The sequence below is a fragment of the Spermophilus citellus genome (genome assembly GCF_964194105.1).
Source record: "Spermophilus citellus genome assembly, chromosome: 9".
NCBI lineage: Eukaryota > Metazoa > Chordata > Mammalia > Rodentia > Sciuridae > Spermophilus > Spermophilus citellus.
The window spans coordinates 27,991,460-28,012,411 of record NC_138191.1 but is presented as its reverse complement, the minus strand read 5'-3'; the positions used below and the strand labels follow the sequence as shown (position 1 = coordinate 28,012,411).

The window sequence follows — 20,952 nt, the reverse complement described above, 5'->3', positions numbered from 1 at the left end:
GGGGTTGTGGCACAGTGGTAGAGCACTCGCCTCACATGTGCGAAGCCCTGGGTTCCATGCTCAGCACCACACATAAATAAATAAATTAAATAAAGATATTGTGTCCAACTATAACCAAAAAAATAAATATTTACAAAAAAAGAAAAAGAAACAATGGTAGAATGATTTGGCCATTACTAATGCATGGGCCCACATGATTACATGAGTTTTGTAAATCTGCTTCATGGACAACCAGATGAAGGAGAAATTACACTTCACTGATTTGGGATGTGTCAAAGCGCATTCCACTGTCATGTGTAACTGATCAGAACAAATGAAGAATATATTTGAACAAATTAAAAAGCAGAAAGCAAGCTTACCAAAGTTCTGGGGCTGGTGTAAGTAGCAGATGCTCCTCTGCTGTCTGCATGTGTGGAAATTCTGGCTGGTGCGTGGGTCCTGGTCACAGGTGCTTGTGTCTTGATGCCAACAGCAATCCTTGTGAGCACGCAGGCATGTGTGTGAACACAGACAGCAGCTTCCACTTCGAGGGTCCTGAGGGCCATAAGGCACCTTGCTGGGAGATGTACATCAACGAGTGTCATTCAGAGCCCTACCAGATATATGTTCCCCATGATAAACAAAAACTAAATAATTTACAACTAGAATGCCCACACCACACAACATTCTCAACAAAATATTTCATGAGGATGAATTAAAAACAAAACAGGAAAGGGAGGATCTACACTAAATACATAGTCAACCAAACTAGAAACTAAGTCACATTAATAAGCAGATATAAGTCAAAATGAGTGGGAACCCAGATCATATCTCAATAATAAACTTGAATATTAACAGCCTGAACTCATCAATCAGAACATGCAGATTGGCAGATTCATTTCATGGAGAAAGACATCCACAGGCTGAGGGTGAAAGGATGGGAAAAAACATCACATTAATTGTGTAAACAAGCTGGGGTTTCCATGCTCATCTCAGATAAAGTAGACTTCAAGCCAAATTTAATTGGAAGAGACAAGGATATTTCATACTTCTTAAGGGAAGTATGTATGAGGAGGACATAACAATTATAAACATTTGTGTCCCAAACAATGGACGTCTGCATGTATCAAACAAATCCTTCTCAATTTCAATAGTAAAATAGACCATAACACAATAATACTGGGTGACTTTAACACACCTCTCTCACTACTAGACAGTCATTCTAAAGAAAAACTAAATGAAAAAACTATAGAGGGGCTTGGGTTGTGGCTCCATGGTAGAGCACTTGCCTAGCATGTATGAGGCACTGGGATCAATTCTCAGCACAGCATATAAAATAAAATAAATAAAATAAAGTTCTAAGAAGTAAAAATAAATATTTTTTAAAAAGAAACCATACAATTATACAATCAATAATTTATACTTAATAGAAATATATAGAATATTTCATCCATTAACGAGTAAATATACTTTTTTTTTCAGCAGCACTTGTCTTCTTCTCTAAAATAGGCCATATCTTACACTGAAAAGCAATTCTTAGTAAATACAAAAAAAGCAAAGAAATTACCCAGCATTATATCATATTAAAATGGAAGAAATTAGGAATCAGCACTCAAGTAAAAAACAGAAGCCACTCTACCAAAGGGAGACTACATTATACATTATTTAATGAGGAATGGATAGTCAAATAAATAAAGGATGAAATAAAAAAATTGTTAGAGGTAAATGAGAACACTGATATGACATATCAAAATCTCTGGGACACTAGGAAGGCAGTACTAAGAGGAAAGTTTACTGCACTGTGCATGAATAAAGGACCTAACACTACATCTCAAAGCCTGAGAAAAAGAAGAACAAATCAATACCAAAAGCAACAGAAGACAGAAACTAATGAAAATCAGGAAAGGCAGCAGAATACAACAGACACTAGTATGGAAGTATGTATAAACGTGGATGTATAACCAATGTGATCCTGCAATCTGTACAAGTGGTAAAAATAAGAATTCATAACCCACTTGAATCAAATGTATGAAATATGATATGTCAAGATCATTGTAGTGTTTTGAGCAACCAATAAAAAAATAAAATAAAATCAGAGCTGAAATCAATGAACTCTAAAGGAAAAAAAATTGAAAAAGCACAAAGTTGGTTCTTTGAAACAATAAACAAAATACATAAATCCTTAGCCATGCTAATGAAGAGAAAAAGAAAACTAAGATTACTAAAAAAGAAGATGAAGCAAGTAATATCACAAGGGACATGTCTAAAATGCAGAAAGAAATTAGAAACTACTTTGACAATTTGTACTCCAAAAAAATAGAAAATATAGAATACATAAACAAATTCCTAGAGTCATAAGACCTACTCAAACTGAATGAGGAGGTCATACACAATTTAAATAGATTAATTGCAAGTAATGAAATAGAAAACACCATCTAAAGCCTACCAACCAGTCTGGGGTTGTGTGGTAGAGTGCTTGCCTGGCATGTGTGAGGCACTGGGTTTGATTATCAGCATCACATAAAAAATAAACTAAAGGCATTGTGCCTATCTAAAACTAATAAAAATATATTTAAAAAAGCCTACCAACCAAGAAAAGTCCAGGACCAGACAGATTCTCTGCTAAATTCAATGAGACTTTCAAAGAAGAATTAATACCATACTTTTCATAGTATTCCATGAAACAGGAAAAGAGGGAAGCCTTCTAAACTCATTCTATGAGACTAACATCACCCTGATACCAAAACCAGACAAAGACTCTTTAAGAAAAGAAAACTTCAGACCAATATCCCTGATGAACATACATGTAAAAATTCTCAATAAAATTCTGACAAATTGCACACAAAAAATATTAAAAACATAGTTCACCATGATCAAGTGGGGTTCATCCCAAGGACCCAAGGTTGGTTTAACATGCAGAAATCAATAAATGTAAATCATCATATGAATAGACTTGAAAACAAGAATCATATGATCTCAATAGATGCAAAAAACAGCATTTGACAAAATACGGCACACTCTCATGTTCAAAACACGAGAAAAATTAGGAATAGTAGGAACATATCTCAACATTGTAAAAGCTATCTATGCTAAACCCAAGGCCAGCATCATTCTAAATAGAGAAATATTGAAAGCATCCCCTCTAAACACTAGAACAAGACAAGGATGTCCTCTTTCACCACTCCTATTCAACATCATCCTTGAAACTCTAGCCAGAGCAATTACAAGAAGTTAAAGGAATACAAGTAGGTATAGAAGAACCCAAACTGTCCCTATTTGCTGATGACATGATTCCATACCTAAAAGATCCAAAAAATTCTACCAGAAAACTTCTGAAACTACCAGATGAATTCAGCAATGTCGGAGGATGTAAAATCACCACCCATAAATCAAATGCATTCTGATACACCGGTGATGAATCCACTGAATGAGAAATTAGGAAAACTATCCTGTTCACAACAGCCTCAAAATAAAACAAAATAAAATTCCTGGGAATCAATCAAACAAAAGAGATGAAATGCCTCTATAATGAAAAGTAGAGAACATTAAAGAAAGTCAAGAAAACTCAGAAGATGGAAAGATCTCCCATGATCCTGGATAGGCAGAATTATTATTGTCAAATGTGCTCTACTACCAAAAGCATTATATAGATTTAATGCAATTTCTATTAAAATCACAATGACATTCTTCATAGAAATATAAAAAGCAATCATGAAATTTATTTGGAAAAATAAGAGACACAGAATAGGCAAAGCAATCTTTAGCATGAAAAGTAAAGCAGGAGGTATCACCATACCAGACGTAAAACCACACCACAGAGCTATAGTAACAAAAACAACATGGTATCGGCACCAAAACAGACTTGTAGACCAATGGTACAGAATAGAGGATGTTGGGGTTTTTAACTTCTTCTATTCACTCTGTCTCACAGAGAGGCTTAGGAGAGCACACCCCAAACCGGACGGATCAAGAAACGTGAGGGTCAGCAGGTCACCCACCCAGTCCTCCCCACTGGAAGACAATCAGAAGCACCAGGGAGACCAGTCAAAGCAGGATCTCCTTTATTGAGGAAGTACACACAGCTAATATAATGTGCAGGAGCCAATCAGGATAAAGGTCAGAGGGGTAGAGCAAGTTCACATGTCATGCCCTACAAGAGGACACAGAGACAAACCCACATAAATACATTATCTCACACTAGACAAAGGCGCCAAAAACTTTCATTGGAGGAAAAAATAGCCTATTCAACCAATAGTGCTGGCAAAACTGGGAATTCACATGCAGGAAAATGAAATTAAACCTCTCTCTCTCTCACACCATGCCCCCAAATCAACCCAAAGTGCATCTAAGACTTAGCCACTAGAACAGAGACCCTGTACCTAACAGAAGAAAAAGTAGAAACAAATCTTAACCATGTCAGCCTAGGATCAGACTTCCGTAACAAGACCCCTGAAGTGCAAGAAGTAAAATTAAGAATCAATAGATGGGATGGATTAAAATAAAAAAGATTCTTATCAGCAAAGGAAACAATCAACAATGTGAGAAGAGAGCCTAGAGACTGGGAGAAAATCCTTATCACATGTACCTCTCACAAAGCATTGATCTCTAGGATACAGAAAGAACTAAAAAAAACCTTAACACCAAGAACACATATAACCCAATCAATAAAGGAACTAAGAAAATGAATACACACTTCACAGAAGAAGAAATGCAATTGATCAACAAATGTAAGAAAAAGTGTTCAACATCTCTAGCAATTAAAGAAATGCAAATCAAAACTACACTAAGATTCCATTTGGGGGAAAAGTACACTCATACATTGCTGTTGGGACTGCAAACTGTATGACCACTATGGAAAGCAGTATGTAAAGTATTCTGAAAACATGGAATGGAACCACCATTTGACCCAGCTATCCCACTCCACCCTTTATACCCAAAGGACATAAAATCAGCATACTGCAGTCATGCAGCCACATCAACGTTTACAGAAGCTCAATTCACAATAGCTAGATGTCCTTCAATAGATGAATGAATAAAGAAAATCTGAGATAGATATTCAATGGAATATTACTCAGCTTTAAAGAAGAATGAAATTATGGTATTTGCCAGTTAAAGGATGGAGTTGGAGAATATCATAATAAGAAAAGGAAGACAATCCCCCAAAACCAAAGGCAAAATAGTTTCTGGAATATGTGCATTTTAATTCATAATAAGGGGCAGGCAGGGAACCAGAGAAGAATAGAGTTACCTTGTATTTGGCAGAGGGAAGTGAAGGGAGAGGAGGAAACATGAGGATAGGAAGGATAACCGAAGAAAACAGACATTACTACTTTATGTATATATATGACTGCAAGACCAATGTGATTCTACAACATGCATACTCAGAAAACTGAGAAATTATATCCCATCTATAAATGATAACCAAAGGGCATGAATGCATTCCACTGTCATGTATAACTAATTAAAACAAATTAAAAATTTAAGAAAAAAGAGACTCTGTGGAAAAGCAAACTCTCCTGCTGCCCCAGAGTTTTGCAAAATCTGTCACATTCCATTAATGGAAATGGATCTAACTTGCAGCACGTGCTCTGTGGTACTCTGGACCTCTTCTGTGGAGACAGTCACCATTTGACCCAGCTAACTCACTCCTCGGTTTATACCCAAAGGACATAAAATCAGCATACTGCAGTAACACAGCCACATCAACGTTTATAGAAGCTCAATTCACAATAGCTAGATGTCCTTCAATAGATGAATGGATAAAGAAAATCTGAGAATCTTGAATGCTGAGAGGCCCAGCTAACACTGCTGAAGTGAATGCTGAGGTGGCTGCTCTGGCTGATGAAGGATGCCAGCTTCTGTAGATGTGGATGGTGCCCTGATTTTGACCTATACCCTCAATGTAGGACCAGCTCTCGCTCAGCTAGCATTTAGGAACACAGAGTGGGGACCCTTTGGGTCTGTCACTGTCTGCAAAGTATGCATTGACTAAGGAGCAAGGTACAGTCTTTTTCCAGGTGAGGTGCACAGAATGAAAATGGCATGATATTGGCAGCAAAACACATACAGAGACCAACGGTACACAAGAGAGGACACAGAGACAATCTGACAAAAATACAGTTATCTCACACTAGAAAAAGGCACCCAAAATATACACTGGAGAAAAGACAGCCTCATAAACACATGGTGCTAGGAAAACTGGAAATCCATACCCACCAAAAAGAAATAAAAAGCCTCTCTCTCATCATGCATAAAAATCAACTCAAAGAGGATCAAAGGTGGAGGCACTAGGTCAGAGATCCTGGGCCTGATCCTAGTACATGTAGGCCCATATTTCCACCATGTCAGCTTAGGAACGCACTTTGTTATCAGGATTCCTAAAGTACAAGAAGTGAAACCAAGAATGGATAAATGGGATGGATTCAAACTACGAAGCTTCTTCACAGCAAAGGACACAATCAAGAACGTGAAGAGAGAGCCTACACAATGGGAAAAAATCTTTACCACATGTACCTCAGATCAAGCATTATTCTCCAGAACACATTAAGAACTCAAGAAACCTAACATTCCTCCATATATCTGGTTTGGTGCCAGTACTGTTTCTGATTCATTCACTATGCTCTTACCCCTTGCCTTCCCATTCCCTTCACTCACTCGTGTTTTTTTAGGACTCTCCATAAAGCTTTCTATAGTGCTTACACAAATGTGCAGTCCCACCAGCATTGTATGTGAGTACCTTTTCCCCCACATCCTCACCACCATTTACTGTTGCTTATATCCTTGATAACTGCCATTCTGACTGGACTGAGATGGAATCTCAGTGTCATTTTGATTTGCACTTCTATAATGGATACAGATACTGTACATTTTTAGATTCATATGTTGATCTATTGGGTTTCTTCTTCTGTGAAGTGTCTTTTCATTCCTTTCCAATTTGTTGATTTTTTTGTTTTGGGTGTAGCTGACTTTCAAATGTAGAATTTTCTGTTACTAAAAACAAATTAACAGCTTTCTCACCACACATCCAAAACTAGTTATGATAAAGATATAGGGATTTGCTAAGGGGATCCATTCTAGATCTGAATAAGGTTATTGTCATAGAATTATTTCTCAAAGGCATATTAAAAACAATTTAACTTTAAAAATGAGTACCTAAAATAATAAGAAAACCCAGTTGCAGGTGCCCTCTGCTCTTTTTTGTAATACAAAGAACTTTGAACTTCTCAATGCAAGAAATTTGAAACAAATAACAGTATCAGAGTTTATATTTTCTTCACGGACTGGAATTGTCAGAGAAATACCTGGATTTTTAATAGAAAAAATAAAGTTAAAGATTGGGCAGGGGAGTGGGTGTTCTTGGAACGAGTTTTTAGCAGGTAATTCTACCTCACTTACCCTTAAGACATATCAGAAGGAACCACTCTACATTTTCTAATCCCTATGTGCTTTCTAATGTATATGATTTTGTTTCTCATCCTTCCTTCCTCTCCAGATTATTTCTATCTTCTGAAAAACAGCAAAACGAATGAAATGAAAATGTTCTCCGTGGTTTACATAGATAGCAGAAAAGGAAAAAGGGTCATATCTATGTGGCATTTTGCAGCCAACAGAGGGAAAGTCAAACCCCATAAAAGGTGGGGTGAGGGGCTGCTAAGAAGTCAACAGGCAGAATTCTATCAGATTTAGTCACTAACAAGCTCTGATATTACCTCACACGAGATAAAATATTGCATGCACCCCAGTGCAGGGAGGGATTCAAGTACTAAGGGACAAAAAGACTGACCTGATACCTCTAGAGCTCTCCAATCTCATCAGTCCTTTCAAAGCAAACAGGTTTTCCAAGACTTCATCCAGGCAGCCATTGACAAAACAGAGCCAACAGGCTCCACCCAATCACAGAGATTCTTTTCTTGTTCATGGTCTTCAAGGATCTTCACCTGGCTAGGGCAATGTCACTTTTCCTAAGAAAGAACAAGAGACAGAAAGCACAAATCTGTCAACAGTTCTTAAGAATGACAGCTGCCATGACACTCAAATAAATGCTGTAACAAGAGCTGACTGGGGAAGCCAGATTCGACTGCCCTCTTTAGAAGAAATCCTCTACACAGGATGGGGAAGCCCTGTGTCTGCAAGACCCAGAGCTGAGGAGCACCCTGGTGTCATCTTCCTCTCTTTCCAGAAGCACCCATCTGATCCTTCAGCTGCAATATGGAAGTTACTCTGACTTTCTGCTGTAATAAAAGATAGATAAACTACAAAATATAAACAAAGACCCAGGCTTTGTGAGCTTAGGGTATGAGATGGCTTGGGGTTCTCATCAACACAGTGGAAGTGGACGGTCACAGAGAGTTCCTAGGGTTTCAATGTAGGCTGAATCATGAGGAACATTTTGGGTTCGTGTAATTTCATTATTGAGATAACCTACTCCCTATGTGAAAATCTGTCAGAAATGTTAAATTCCAGCACTTGTAAACTCAAAAGCTCCAGGAACTAGCAAGGTGGATTATATAAAAGTTTTCAGGCAGGACAGAGAACAAAAGATAAAACTGCTGTGACTAATTTGCAAAAGTATTCAATTACAAAGTAAAATAAAATAAAATAAAAAACCTGGGCACAATGGCACATGCTTGTTATCACAGCTACTAAAGAAGCTAATGCAGGAAGATCACGAATTTAAGCCCAGCTTTGGCAAATTAAACACATTAACCCCTACTCAATAAAAGAGAATAAAATAATATATAAAGGGATGGGGATGTAGCTCAGTAAGAGAGTGCTTGCCTAATATGTGCAAGATCTTGAGTTCAATCCCAGTAAGTATCACAAATGAACAAAAATGGAAAACAAGAACTGCTCTGTCAAACAAGACACACAGGCAAATTTCAGTGCAGAGCCATCTACGATCTCTGACCTGTGTCCTCAAAGATTTATTTGAAAATATTTTATTTTGTGACCTTACTTTTAGTATTGAAAGGAAATGACAATTCTCAGAGGTGACTGGGCAAGAGTGCTGTAAAACACTCTTGCTATACTTGAATGTACACTCTCCTTGGTATATCTTCTCAGGCTCTTGGGTTCTCTGGGTTTTACATTTATTATGTAAATTTAATGCCTCAGAAATATAATTACATCATAGTCAAATGTAGTTTTTCGTTCTTGGAAAGTAAAAACTCAAATTGCTTTCAACTCAGTGGAGGGCACTGACTTAATCCTAACCTTAGCCCAAAGGTTTAAGTTTATGTATGCAAGTAGAGTTCTCTACGCATTTTCCCTTGTGGTCACATCTTTTACTCAAGCTTCATATCTGACTCAGTAGATGCTGCCAGCTAGTATTCTATCGTAACCCAGTAAACCAAATATATAGTGGATACCACACATAATCTGTTCACTAACCTGTCCTTCAATCATGCTTGTTTGGGTTGGGGTTGAAGATGCTAAGAACTATCAAAGGCATGATTTGATTACTGTTAATGTTACTGGGTTGCTGTTGTTAGAGGACTTACCCTTTTGTAGAGGAATAAAACAGAATTAATGAAAGCATCATGATTGCATAACCTAAGCAAGGAATGAAAAACAAGTTGAGCTAGACTTCATTCTGGAAGTTAATGCTGACTCACTAGAAAATATTGAACTAGTTTCCTAAATGTTCTGTGTCTTAGTTTGCTCATTGTTAAATATCCTCTCTTTTCCCCAAGGTTTTAACAATCACAGGTCCTAGATTTTCAAAATGCTCCAAAAGGCCCTCAAACATTTAACAATACTTTTTTGTTTGTTTGTTTGTTTTGGTACTGAGGATGGAATCCAGGGGAGCTCAATCACTGACTCACATCCCCAGTGTTTTTGGTTTGTTTGTTTTTTGGTTTTTTGGTTTTTTTTTTTTTTTTTTTTGAGGAGACTCATAGTATTTCCATAACTGCTCTACTAATTTACATAGGCATAAGCATATTAATCATTTAAGGAATATTTGTCTACATCTGATAATTTACTTCCTTCAAGGCTGAAGACATTAAGGTCAGAAAAACTAAGATATTTTCTACAGACCGAATTCTTTTACTATGTCCTGTTCCAGGAACCTGGAGTGGTGCCCAGAAGTCTTCAGTCTTTACCCTACTTTTAGTACAGTTAGTCTTGGAGGCAGATCAACCCTGAAGAGATTGCCTTCTCTCAGCAGAAGCAATATAGGCCCATGGGAAATGAATGGGACATCCCAGAATCACAGATCTAATAGATAAGTATCCTATGAAGCAAATGGAAATTGCCCCTTGAATAGCTGGCAATTTCTTCAACACCAATAACATGTGGTATGATAAGAATTCAAGAAAATCATAAAACACACCAGTTTGACCAAGACTGCTTATTACACATACTTCTTGTTTCCCACCCCAGTTCTTTCTCTGAAGGTAAAACTCACATCAGTTTCCTGAAAGACAGAATTGAGACACTTGACATCACTTGTCTTCCGAATATAGGTACAAAGATTATTAAAGTTTATTTCCTCCTTTCCCCATTGTATTCTCCATTTGTTTTTTGGGGCAAGTGGTCAATTCTGATTTTGGGGGACCCACAGAGTTAGGCCTCTAGCCTAGGACTTAGGTAACAGGAAAGGTGATGGGCAAAATCAATGAAGCTATATGATGTGACACTGTTCTACTGTCTTAGCATTGATCTTAGCATTGCACTGCCTTAGCAGTGATCACTACCTGATTTTTATCTATTGCCTATCTTTTCCTTTTAAAGTATAAGCTCCATGAGATTAGAAGCCTCTATCTGCAGTAGCATAAGGAGTGGTTGGAACATAAAGTAGGTGGCTCAATCAGTATTCATGAAGACTCAAGACACAATATTAGCTTCATAAAAACATGTTTTGTTGGAGTTTCTATGAAAAAACAACCCAAACTCAACTTTTTTGTAGTTCAGAATGAATTTACTGAAGGGGGGTGCCGCAGTCTTGGCTGGGCACTGAATCACGAGCCACCACACACCTTGTAGATTCAAACAGCAATTCTTTATTCCCGAACTCACACCGGCCTCTACACACATGTTCTGGGGAAATCCCATTTCTGCCACTGCTCAATTCACCTACTCCACGAGGCTTTCTTTTCCAATTCTTTCTGAATCTCAGGAGAACTCAACGGGAACTCAAGGATCCGGCGTGCCTGAGGCAGCAGAATATGGCCCTATTCCCCTGCAGGGCACACCTTAAACCTGGAACTTCCCTAAACCCAAGGACGGGATACTCCCTAAAACCTGATCAGCTCTAAACCCGGATCCGCCCTGGTCCTTGAGCAAGGTCACCTTACTAAAGCATACATGCAGTGTCCCAGGGAATGTCCTCTAAGCAACATGGGGTACGCTGGCAAGGAAATTTCAATGTGTCATTCCTACTTGGCAATGGCCCTCAGCAGGGGGGCACACTTCTAAAATGGAAGCACCAGGATTAACTTACATGGAAATAATATTCTGATGATGTTACTTAGAAACCAACCAATAGTTCATTCAAATTTTTAATTCATCAAATGGATCAATCCAGTTGTTGTAATCCAACTGTTTCATCTCTGAATATGGTTGCCTTATTTAACACTCGAGTTCTTTAGGGGACATTTCTAGGTCCTTACTATAACAATTGACTTGCCCATGGTTAATATTCAGTATATTTTTTCTATTATTATCACTACTGCTACACATAGAGCAACTACCACAAGATGTGAAGGAAGAAAGAATCCATTAGTAATAGCAACAGCAAACCAAATACCTAGACAAAAACCATTAGAAAGCTGTGCAAGTTCTATTGGAAGGATAATTTAAAATACTGTAATGCACAAAAAAGAGACTTGAATTGATTTTTCTTAGACTCAAAATCCTTCATTTTCACTTCTGCCTACAAGATTCATAAGGGACTATAATTTCAACAGAAATAACATGATTTCTTCAATTTTAGAACAAGACAAGCTGATTTTAAAAAATCAGATTGACAAAGATTTGAAGAAAAAGCAAATTTACTTACTAATGAAAATATAAGACAAATTCATATTCAAAAGAATTGATACACAAAAGTGAATGAGAATGACAAACACACAATCAAAACCTTTGGTGGACTACCAATTTATAGGATGAAACCTAAAATAAGATTTCATCAAGGACAATTGTGTTTTTCCCCTTTTTAAAACAGCTTTTTAGTAGTAGATGGACACAATACCTTTATTTTACTTATTTATTTTTATGTGTTCCTGAGGATCAAACCAGGGCCTCACACATGTCAGGCAAGCTCTCCACCACAGACTCACAACCCCAGCCCCAAAGGATAATTACTTTTAGTTTAGTCAGTATAGAGTGATATTCTTGATAGTGACTGTAGTGACTGTCACAATTGGTTTATTTAGAACACTGTATATATATATATATATGTGTGTGTGTGTGTGTGTGTATAAAATTTTCTAAGTAGATTACACTATTCTTTGCCTAAAGAAAATAGCAGTCACTGATATTGTCAAGAGTAGAGCAAAGGGAAGTATCCTAAAGATGCACTGTTTAGAATAGAACCTGATATTACAGAATACATAGGGGTAGCTTTTTCATTTTTACACATCTCTTTGATTTGGTTTTACTTTCACCTTGGGTGTCTTTTTTACTTTTAGCATGGGGTGTCTTTTTTGGTTTTCTGATCTTTACATATTGAAGATATCTTTCTATCCTTACCCTGAAAATACAAGGATTGCAGATAACAGCAAGAGAAAGAAACCAATAAAAGAATGAAGGGCACTGCTCTTTCTTGGACAGGTCCTCTCATCTCTCCTGCAGGCCCACTTGGACACTTCCTAAAATGCCTGCTCTCCAGAGAAAGGAGGACCCAGTCAATAGAACAGTGACAGTTTTTTCTTATTGCAAATGCCTTGGCAGTTGCCCTTCTCAGGCTGACTGTTAATTTATAGCTCTAACTTCAACTCACACCCAACACATATCAAGTCTACTACAAGAAGCACCACTCCCCACCTGCCCAAATCTGGAAATCTACAGGCTGTCAAGGACTCATGATACTCTGCCCCAGCACAGAACAGTTTTCTGCTTTCCAGTAACATGACCAGGCATGTCAGGATTGACCTAGACATTGACACACTACATACTTCCATATAAAGTATTTTCAGTTTTCTCATAGGAATGCAATAGGCATGATTTCAATGAACATTCAGGTAGTGGAACATGGGGAGGTTCCTGGAGAGTGGCATTCCTGGAGAGGGCAGGAAGCTCTGCACCTCTTCTCCCTTACCTGTGCTCTCTTTCATCTGGCTTCCCATCAATCTCCTCTGTAATATCTTTTGTTGATAGGCCAATAAATTTACAAACACAAGTATATCCCTGAGCTGCTCTAGAAAATTAAAGAAACCTAAGGAGGGGATTAGAAACCCCAATTTATAGCCTACCAGCTATATGTGTGTGTGTATAATAAAATATTGATTTATATTATATATATTTCTTTTATAAAATGTTTATTTATTTTATAAATAAACATTTTATAAAATAAAATGTAAATATACACAAATACACACACACATACACACACACACACACACACCACATACATAGAAGCACAGGTCCTCTTTGGTGAACTACAAATTTATAGGATTACCCCCTAAAATAAGGTTTTATGCTTGCATTTGGCATCCAGAGTGGACTGCAGCCTCATAAGATTCACCTTCAAACTGTGGAATCTTACCCTATTCTCTAGGAAGTGTCAGGATACCCCCAGAGGTATCTACTAGAGAACTGACTTGACTGTTAGAGGATCAAATATCCACACACATTTTGGTAAACAAATGTAGTTCTGTGTTTACTATAAGAAAAAGAGAAAATACACTTTTTTCTATATTTTAGAGATGTTGGTCTGTATACATAGAGACTCTGCCTCTGCCAACTCAGATCTTAGGGACCAGCCATGAAAATAGTAACATAAATAAACATCAACAGTGAAATGTGCAGTTGGTGATTTCTCAATTTGACACATGGGGAAAAGAACAGTTGGAGCCTTGGCCAGTTCATATTTCCCTTTTACATGGGTTTGAAATGCTTTCTGGGGTAGTAAAAATTGCCTTGGGTAACATAGTTTTCCTACACAATAATTTGTTACCATTTTCTACAATATCTTGCAATTTTGTCAGCATCATGTGAAACTTTTTTAAGAGATTAGAAATAACATACTTTAACTCATGCTTCTATTTTATGCACCTCTTTTAAAAAATTGCTGTCAAATCCACAGTTATTAGTAATTTTATAACATAATAAGATCTTACTTTGTATTTTTCATTATGTACTACTATTGTGAATTCCTCTGTAATTTTGTGCAGAATCTGCACTTTCTGTTTTTACTCTGGTTATGGAACACTTTAAACACTTTAAATTTCCATTGGGGTATGCCTTAGTGTGTGTGTGTTTGTGTGTGTGTGTGTGTGTGTACATGTATGTGTGGTTTAAACTTTTCTTTAATGTTTTGTATGTCTTTGGATCTGAAGACGAGCCAGGACATTTTTCTTATGTTTATGTTATTTTTTCATATCTGTGCTCCTCCAATGTGTTCTTTGTTTTTTTGTTTGTTTGTTTGTTTTCTAGAAATCGGATTGGAACTCATTTATCTTAGTGTCTCTTTTATACATCTTTATCTTCTTGTTATAGATGCTGTTACCCCCTTGTTCTCTATTTAGAGAAAGACTTCAGCCTGGTCTCTCAGTGTGCTAATTCATTGTTTCTGCATAAAAATAAAAGCTGCTCTAACCTTGGAGAAGAAAACTAAGATGAAAAACTTTCTGGCCTTGAATTTTTATGTTGGCAATAATTTCTTATATTTGAGACAAAGAGGACAAACTATTAATGTAAAAAAGAGATAAATTAAATATTCTTGGAATCTTAAATTTCTGCTGTTTGAAAGATTCCATCAAGAAAAAGAAAATGAAAAGATAAGTCACATATAATATTTACAATAGTAATAATAATAATAATATATTTTATAGATTAACAGTATTCAGGTATCTGACAAGATTTATGGTTATTGGAAATCTTCAAACTTGGAAATAGTCAGACAAACAACTTAAAGAAGGATCAAATATTTCACAAGATACTACACAAAGAAGAGAATGTAAACATAAATGAACAACTGAAAATTTGCTCAGGAGCATGAGCCATTACGAAAACAAGAATGAAGACCAACTCACATCCATCATAATGTCTAAAATTCAAATGACAATGCCAAGTATTGGCAAGGATTTAGAACAACTGCAGCTCCATCCTGTGTTGTTGAGAGGGGTTCATGTTACAATCACTTTGAAAAACAGTTTGGTGGCTGCTTATGAAGATGAGCATACACTTATCATATGACCTGTCAATGCTGTCACCAGACATAAAAGCACAAAACTAGAAAAGTATATGTTCCCATGAACTTCAGAACTGCTGTGCTCAGAGTAGTGCCCAAATGGAAGCAATCAAAATGTCCAGGAACAAGTGCCTGGATAAAACAAGTTATCATAATCCTTGAAATGGAATACTACTCAGCAATAAAAACATAAACTACTGATACGAGTAATCGCATGAAGTATTATGCTGAGCAAAAGGAGTCAGATAGCAAAGAATGTATGACAAACTATTCCATTTATATTTGGCTGCACAGGCACTTTCCTTCCTCTAAGGTGTTCTTGCTAGGTATTTTGGTCACAGTGACACAAAGCTGACTAAAACAATTCTATTCCTTTAATTTGAAAAATATGATGATATTGGCATATAAACAAATAAGCTAATGATATATCAAGTCAGTGGAGAAAATGGTAACTTTAAAAAAAATAATCTCTTCTGGCCCAATTAGGTGTCCACCTGGAAAGAAATCATGCTGGAGCACTGACTCATCAGACAAAAAAAAAAAAAAAAAATTCTAAATGAATGTAAGCCCAAAATGTAAAAAAAAATAACTTAAACACTAATTTCATGATAATTTTAAGAAGTATTTGTAAAACATTGGCCTTGGAGAGAAGTTTTCAACTAACATTGGAAACTTAGCAGAGGTAAAGAGAAGAATAACTTATTTGGTAACATTAAAGTCTTCCAATTCTTCTCTGTGCAGGGTCTCTTCCTTTGTCAACACTTTTGCGTGTTTGTTCATTAACTTTTAATCCTATGACCCTGTCAATATCACAAAATAATAATAACAATTTGAAGAAGATTTTTTAGGATTTTTTTTCAAATGAAAGCAGTTTCTTATTTTCATTTCCACACTTATTGCTCTCCGCTTCTCCTTATTTTTCCTTATTTTGTGGACTAAGATGTCCAGCATTAGAGTAAGTGAACATGGAGAGAAATCCTCACCTTGTTCCTGAAGTTAGGTTGGAAACATTTAGCATTTCACTACTAAATGTATCAGTTGTTTATTTTTCATAGACACATTGTGTCAGGTCAGAAAAATTTATTCTCACTCCTAGTTTACCAAAAAAAAAAAAAAAGTTAGGAATGAGTTTCGATTTTGTCAAATACTTTTTAAAATTTTATTTAAATTATTGTATATACTTTTTGTTCTGTTAATGAACTAAATTACATTCATTAATTTTCAAATGTTGAGCAAACTACATTCCCAAACTACACTTGGGATGTATTATTCCTGTTACATATATCTGGATTTGGCTTGCTTTTGTAGAGGCTTTTTTTTTGTACATGTTTATTAGAAATAGTTGTGCATATATTTTGTTGTTGTTATCAGATCTTTTGCTATCAGATATGTTCCATTTGGTTTTGGTATCAGGGTATCAGGGTTATGTCTACCTAAGAAATGAGTTGGGAGATTTTTTTCCTCCTTTTATTTTCTAACTTGTGAATATTTGTATCACTTTTTCCTTAAATAAATGAAAGAATTCAATCTGTGAAATCTCTGAGAGTTAGAATTTTATTTGTGTCAAATTTTCAAATTATGGGTGGGGGTTGTGGCTCAGTGGTAGAGTACTCACCTATCACGTGTGAGGTGCTAGGGACAATCCTCAGCACCACATAAAATAAATAAATAAAATAAAGGTATAACTAAAAAAAAACAAAGTATTTAATTTTCTTTTCAAATTATAAATGCATTTTTTCATAGAGGGATAATCTTGCTGTCTTCAGAAATCTATTTTTCAAGAGATTTGTCTACTTCACCTAAGTTATTATATTTCTGGACATAATGTTGTTCATAATGTTGTTCATATAGTCCATGATTATCTTACTTTTAATATTTATAGAATCTATGGATATCACCTAAAGATAATCTGTATTTTCTGTCATTTTTCTCAATTACTCTTGCTTGGTATTTATCAGTTTATTAATCTTTTCAAAATCTTGATTTTTTTCCTGTAGTTTAACTGTTTTCTAATGGATTGTTTTCTGCTCTTTATGATTTCTTTGTCCTATTTACTTTGGATTTTATTTGCTTGTCTTTTTCTAGATTCTTCAGATAGAAACTAAGATCATTGATTTTAAACTGTCTTCTCTGATATTGACATGAAATTTTATATTTTCCTGTCAGTACCACTTTGGGTGCAACTTTTAGCATACATTCCTTTCATTGTCATTAAGTTTGAAGAATCTCCACTTTCTTTTGTGATTTTTTCTTTGATTTGTATTATTTAAGAAGATATTATTTGTCTTTCTCGTATATGGGAATTTAATAGATATGTTATTAATTATAATTTTGTGGTCAGTAATCACAATTAGTGTTTTAAAAATTTGTTGAGTTTATTAGGGGAAGGAAATGGTAACAGCCCTGATTTTGATCATTACACATTTTATAAACTATCATTTTGTGCCCCATGAATAACCATAAAATATTATCTGTTTAACTTAAACATGCAAATTTGGTGAATCTTCCCTGCTTGTTTGGTTGGATTCTTAAACTTTCTCCCTGATTATACACCAAGGGGAGGAAATCTAGTTCAAGTGTTATAACAATCTGAAACTTGCAAGACAAATGCTATAGAACAGTGCATGACAGTTGTACCATATTCCATGAACAAAATGTGCATGTGCATATGCAGATTCAGGGCTATTTCTCAAAGGACCAGATGTGGGTTTTCTGGGCATATCCTTCCTTGTCCATCCTGGTAGTATTTCAGGGCCATTTGTTTCTTTTCCTCACAGCACAGATTATAAGAAATGAAAATTCATGAAAAAAAGATGCTGGCTAACATAAGGAATAGGAAGATGAGGATTTTGCTATTTGAATCAAAGAAAAAGTTGTTCATATTAAAATTTTAAATAGTTATTTGACCAGCATTGATTCACAAATTAATAGTTCAGTTGGCAGGAGATCAAGGCTCAATGGGTGGCAGGGAAATAAATTTTAAGGTGCTAATGAAATAAGACAAAATATTTGATTGGTTCAATTGCAAAGCTTTTAGTTGCAAGTTAATTGTTGGTGTCTAGTGAGTAATCTTAAGAGTTTCCTTTTTCTGTTTCCATTGAGTTGTGGTTTGTTTTACTTCAATAGGAAGCCACAGTACTGGAGGGGTTTCAGTCTAATAACCTCCAAATTAATTTTTTAAAACAGTTTGAAGCATGAGTTTTTTTCCCTAAGTTCAGAACTAGATTGTTGGTGAAGGAGCCAGCGATAGAGAAAAATGCAGAATTGTAATTTCAGGGCAGAGAGCACGGATGGTTGGACTTAGTTCTGGAAGGGCTGCCATTGTATTGAGGGGGAAGATGACTATATTTATTAGAATCATGGAGGCATTTGGAAGACAATGGAGCCCCTGGAATATTTCCAAGAACACAGCACACCATCCTTTCTTCATTCTTTATCTTTTTCCTCTCCTCTCTTTCTCTTTTCTCTCTCCTTCTCCTCCTCCTTCTCCATGTTCTTCTACTTCACTATTAGAAATAGAGTATTATTTCATAACCCTAACCCTAACCCAAACCCTATGATGAATTCTCTGTAACTTCTGAAGGTCTTAGGTCAGCAGGTCAAGAGATACTATTATGCATGTTAAGTGCTATAATAGGTATCTGTCCTCTTTTTTATTCTGTCACACTTTATGGACTTTCACTCTATTTTCCTCACAGGATTCTCCATGGATTTTATTTGAATTAGAAAAAATTGGAAGAAAGTGGTAGTCATATATGACTGAGGTTTTCCCCTTTCCTTTCCTTTTCCTTTTTCTCTTTTAATTTCCTGGTGCTGGGGATTGAACCCTGGGCCTTGTGTTTGCAAGGTAAGCACTCTATGAACTGAACTATATGCACCAGCCCCCCCCCCCCTTTTAAATTTCTTACAGAATAAGAAACAGCTCTGTTTCTGGCACACACAGGGAAATAATATACTTATATAAAAAATTACATACTGGAGAATTTGCCTCAAGGATATTTTGCTGTCACTTTTTATTTAATTATTTCAGTTGTATATGGACTCAATGCCTTTGTTTTTATGTGGTGCAAGGATCAATCCCAGTGCCTCACACTTGCAAGGCAAATACTCTATTACTGAGCTACAACTCCAGCTTTTGCTGTCACCTTTTAAAAAATTAATTCAAACAGCTATTTGGAATTATTTCTATAATCATAAAAGGGGAATATAATAGCTTTCAAAAGTTTTCTCCAAAAATAGCTGGGGAATATATCCATCAGTCTCAGAATACAAGAAGTAATATGTTGTTGTTCTCATCGTCAAGTTGCTTCCTAGTAAGCTGACTTACTAAGTAGAAATATTTGAGTTGTCCTGTGACCATTGATTATTTTATTAAGGCTACCAGCCCTGGAAGATCAGAAGTAAAGGAAGGAAATTTGCAGGTGGCTGCAATGAACTCAGGGCCAGAAAAGAAGACATGTACCTATTGTAGCACTTAAAATACATAATAGTATCTCTTGACCAGCAAAATATGTCCTTTCCTGTGAAATTGTATAGGTACATCCATATCATTGGCTGCTGTATCTTTAGATTCAGTAATGGGTCTGTGGAGTTTCCAACCATTCAGCTAAATCTGCCAGCAGATTTCTCTGTATTTCAAAGCCAAAATCACTCATGCAAATGCTTAAAACACTCAAGTGTAAAGCACAGGTTGATTTAATCTCTCTCCAAAGGAGTGGCCATGTCTCTACACAGGGAGGTCTATTGAAGGTATTTTGTTGTTGCTGCTGGTAATGGTGGTAGTTTTGTTGATAATGATTACAGTTTTTGTTTGTGTTCATTTTAACTATTTCTAGGAAATAACTGTAGACTAATAGCTTCATTTTAATTCTGCAAGGAGAAAGGACACAAGAATTTCTGAAGGATTGTTTTAAAACTTTTTTATAAATTTATGAAATGATCATTATCAATTAAGGTTCTTAAATAAATTCATTGTGACTCAATGACATGCACAATGTGTGTTAAACTGTAGTCTGCAGCCCACCCATATCAGAATCATCAGTTTGTTAAACTGTGTCTGCATCAGTATCACCTGGGATACTTACATATAGAGGCAGATGTTCGATTAGAGTCCCACACCCACTAGAGCACTTGATATTAAGCACAGGGAGTCACTCCCACAATCCCTACAGCTGACTGTGAAACAGATCCCCTTTGAAAGGAAAATCTTCAAATTTGTTTTAGTTTTGATCTTTAAACTGATGATGGAGGTTGGTGGACTGCCTGGCCCTCTTGGGCACTGCAAAGGGGAACATATACTTTGAGACAGGTTCCTGATTAACACAGTCTAGCTAAATACACACTTGGGTATTTCCTGCCTTTCGCCCACACTGTGACCTGTTTTTATAAAAGCTTTCTATGCCTCACAGTCATCAAAGATGAAGACAGGTCAAAGAAAATGTTCTTCTCTATCTTGCTCAAACCCAGGATGGCAAGAAACCAATTCTCCATTGCCATCCTGACTCCTGAGTTTTAATGCTGCAGAACAAACAGCAAAAAATGTCCTTCCCTGTGAATTTGTAAAGGCACATCAGGTTTAAGAAACACTTGTCTTATCTTAGAAATTCTTGAAAAATGGC

General features: G+C 36.1%; 1 protein-coding gene across 1 annotated transcript in view; it reads right to left on the bottom strand.

The window, feature by feature from the left end:
- Positions 1–20,952, bottom strand: part of LOC308656941 (uncharacterized protein) — an 867,415-nt gene that overhangs the window by 813,667 nt on the left and 32,796 nt on the right. The gene's annotated exons all lie outside the window — the stretch shown is intronic.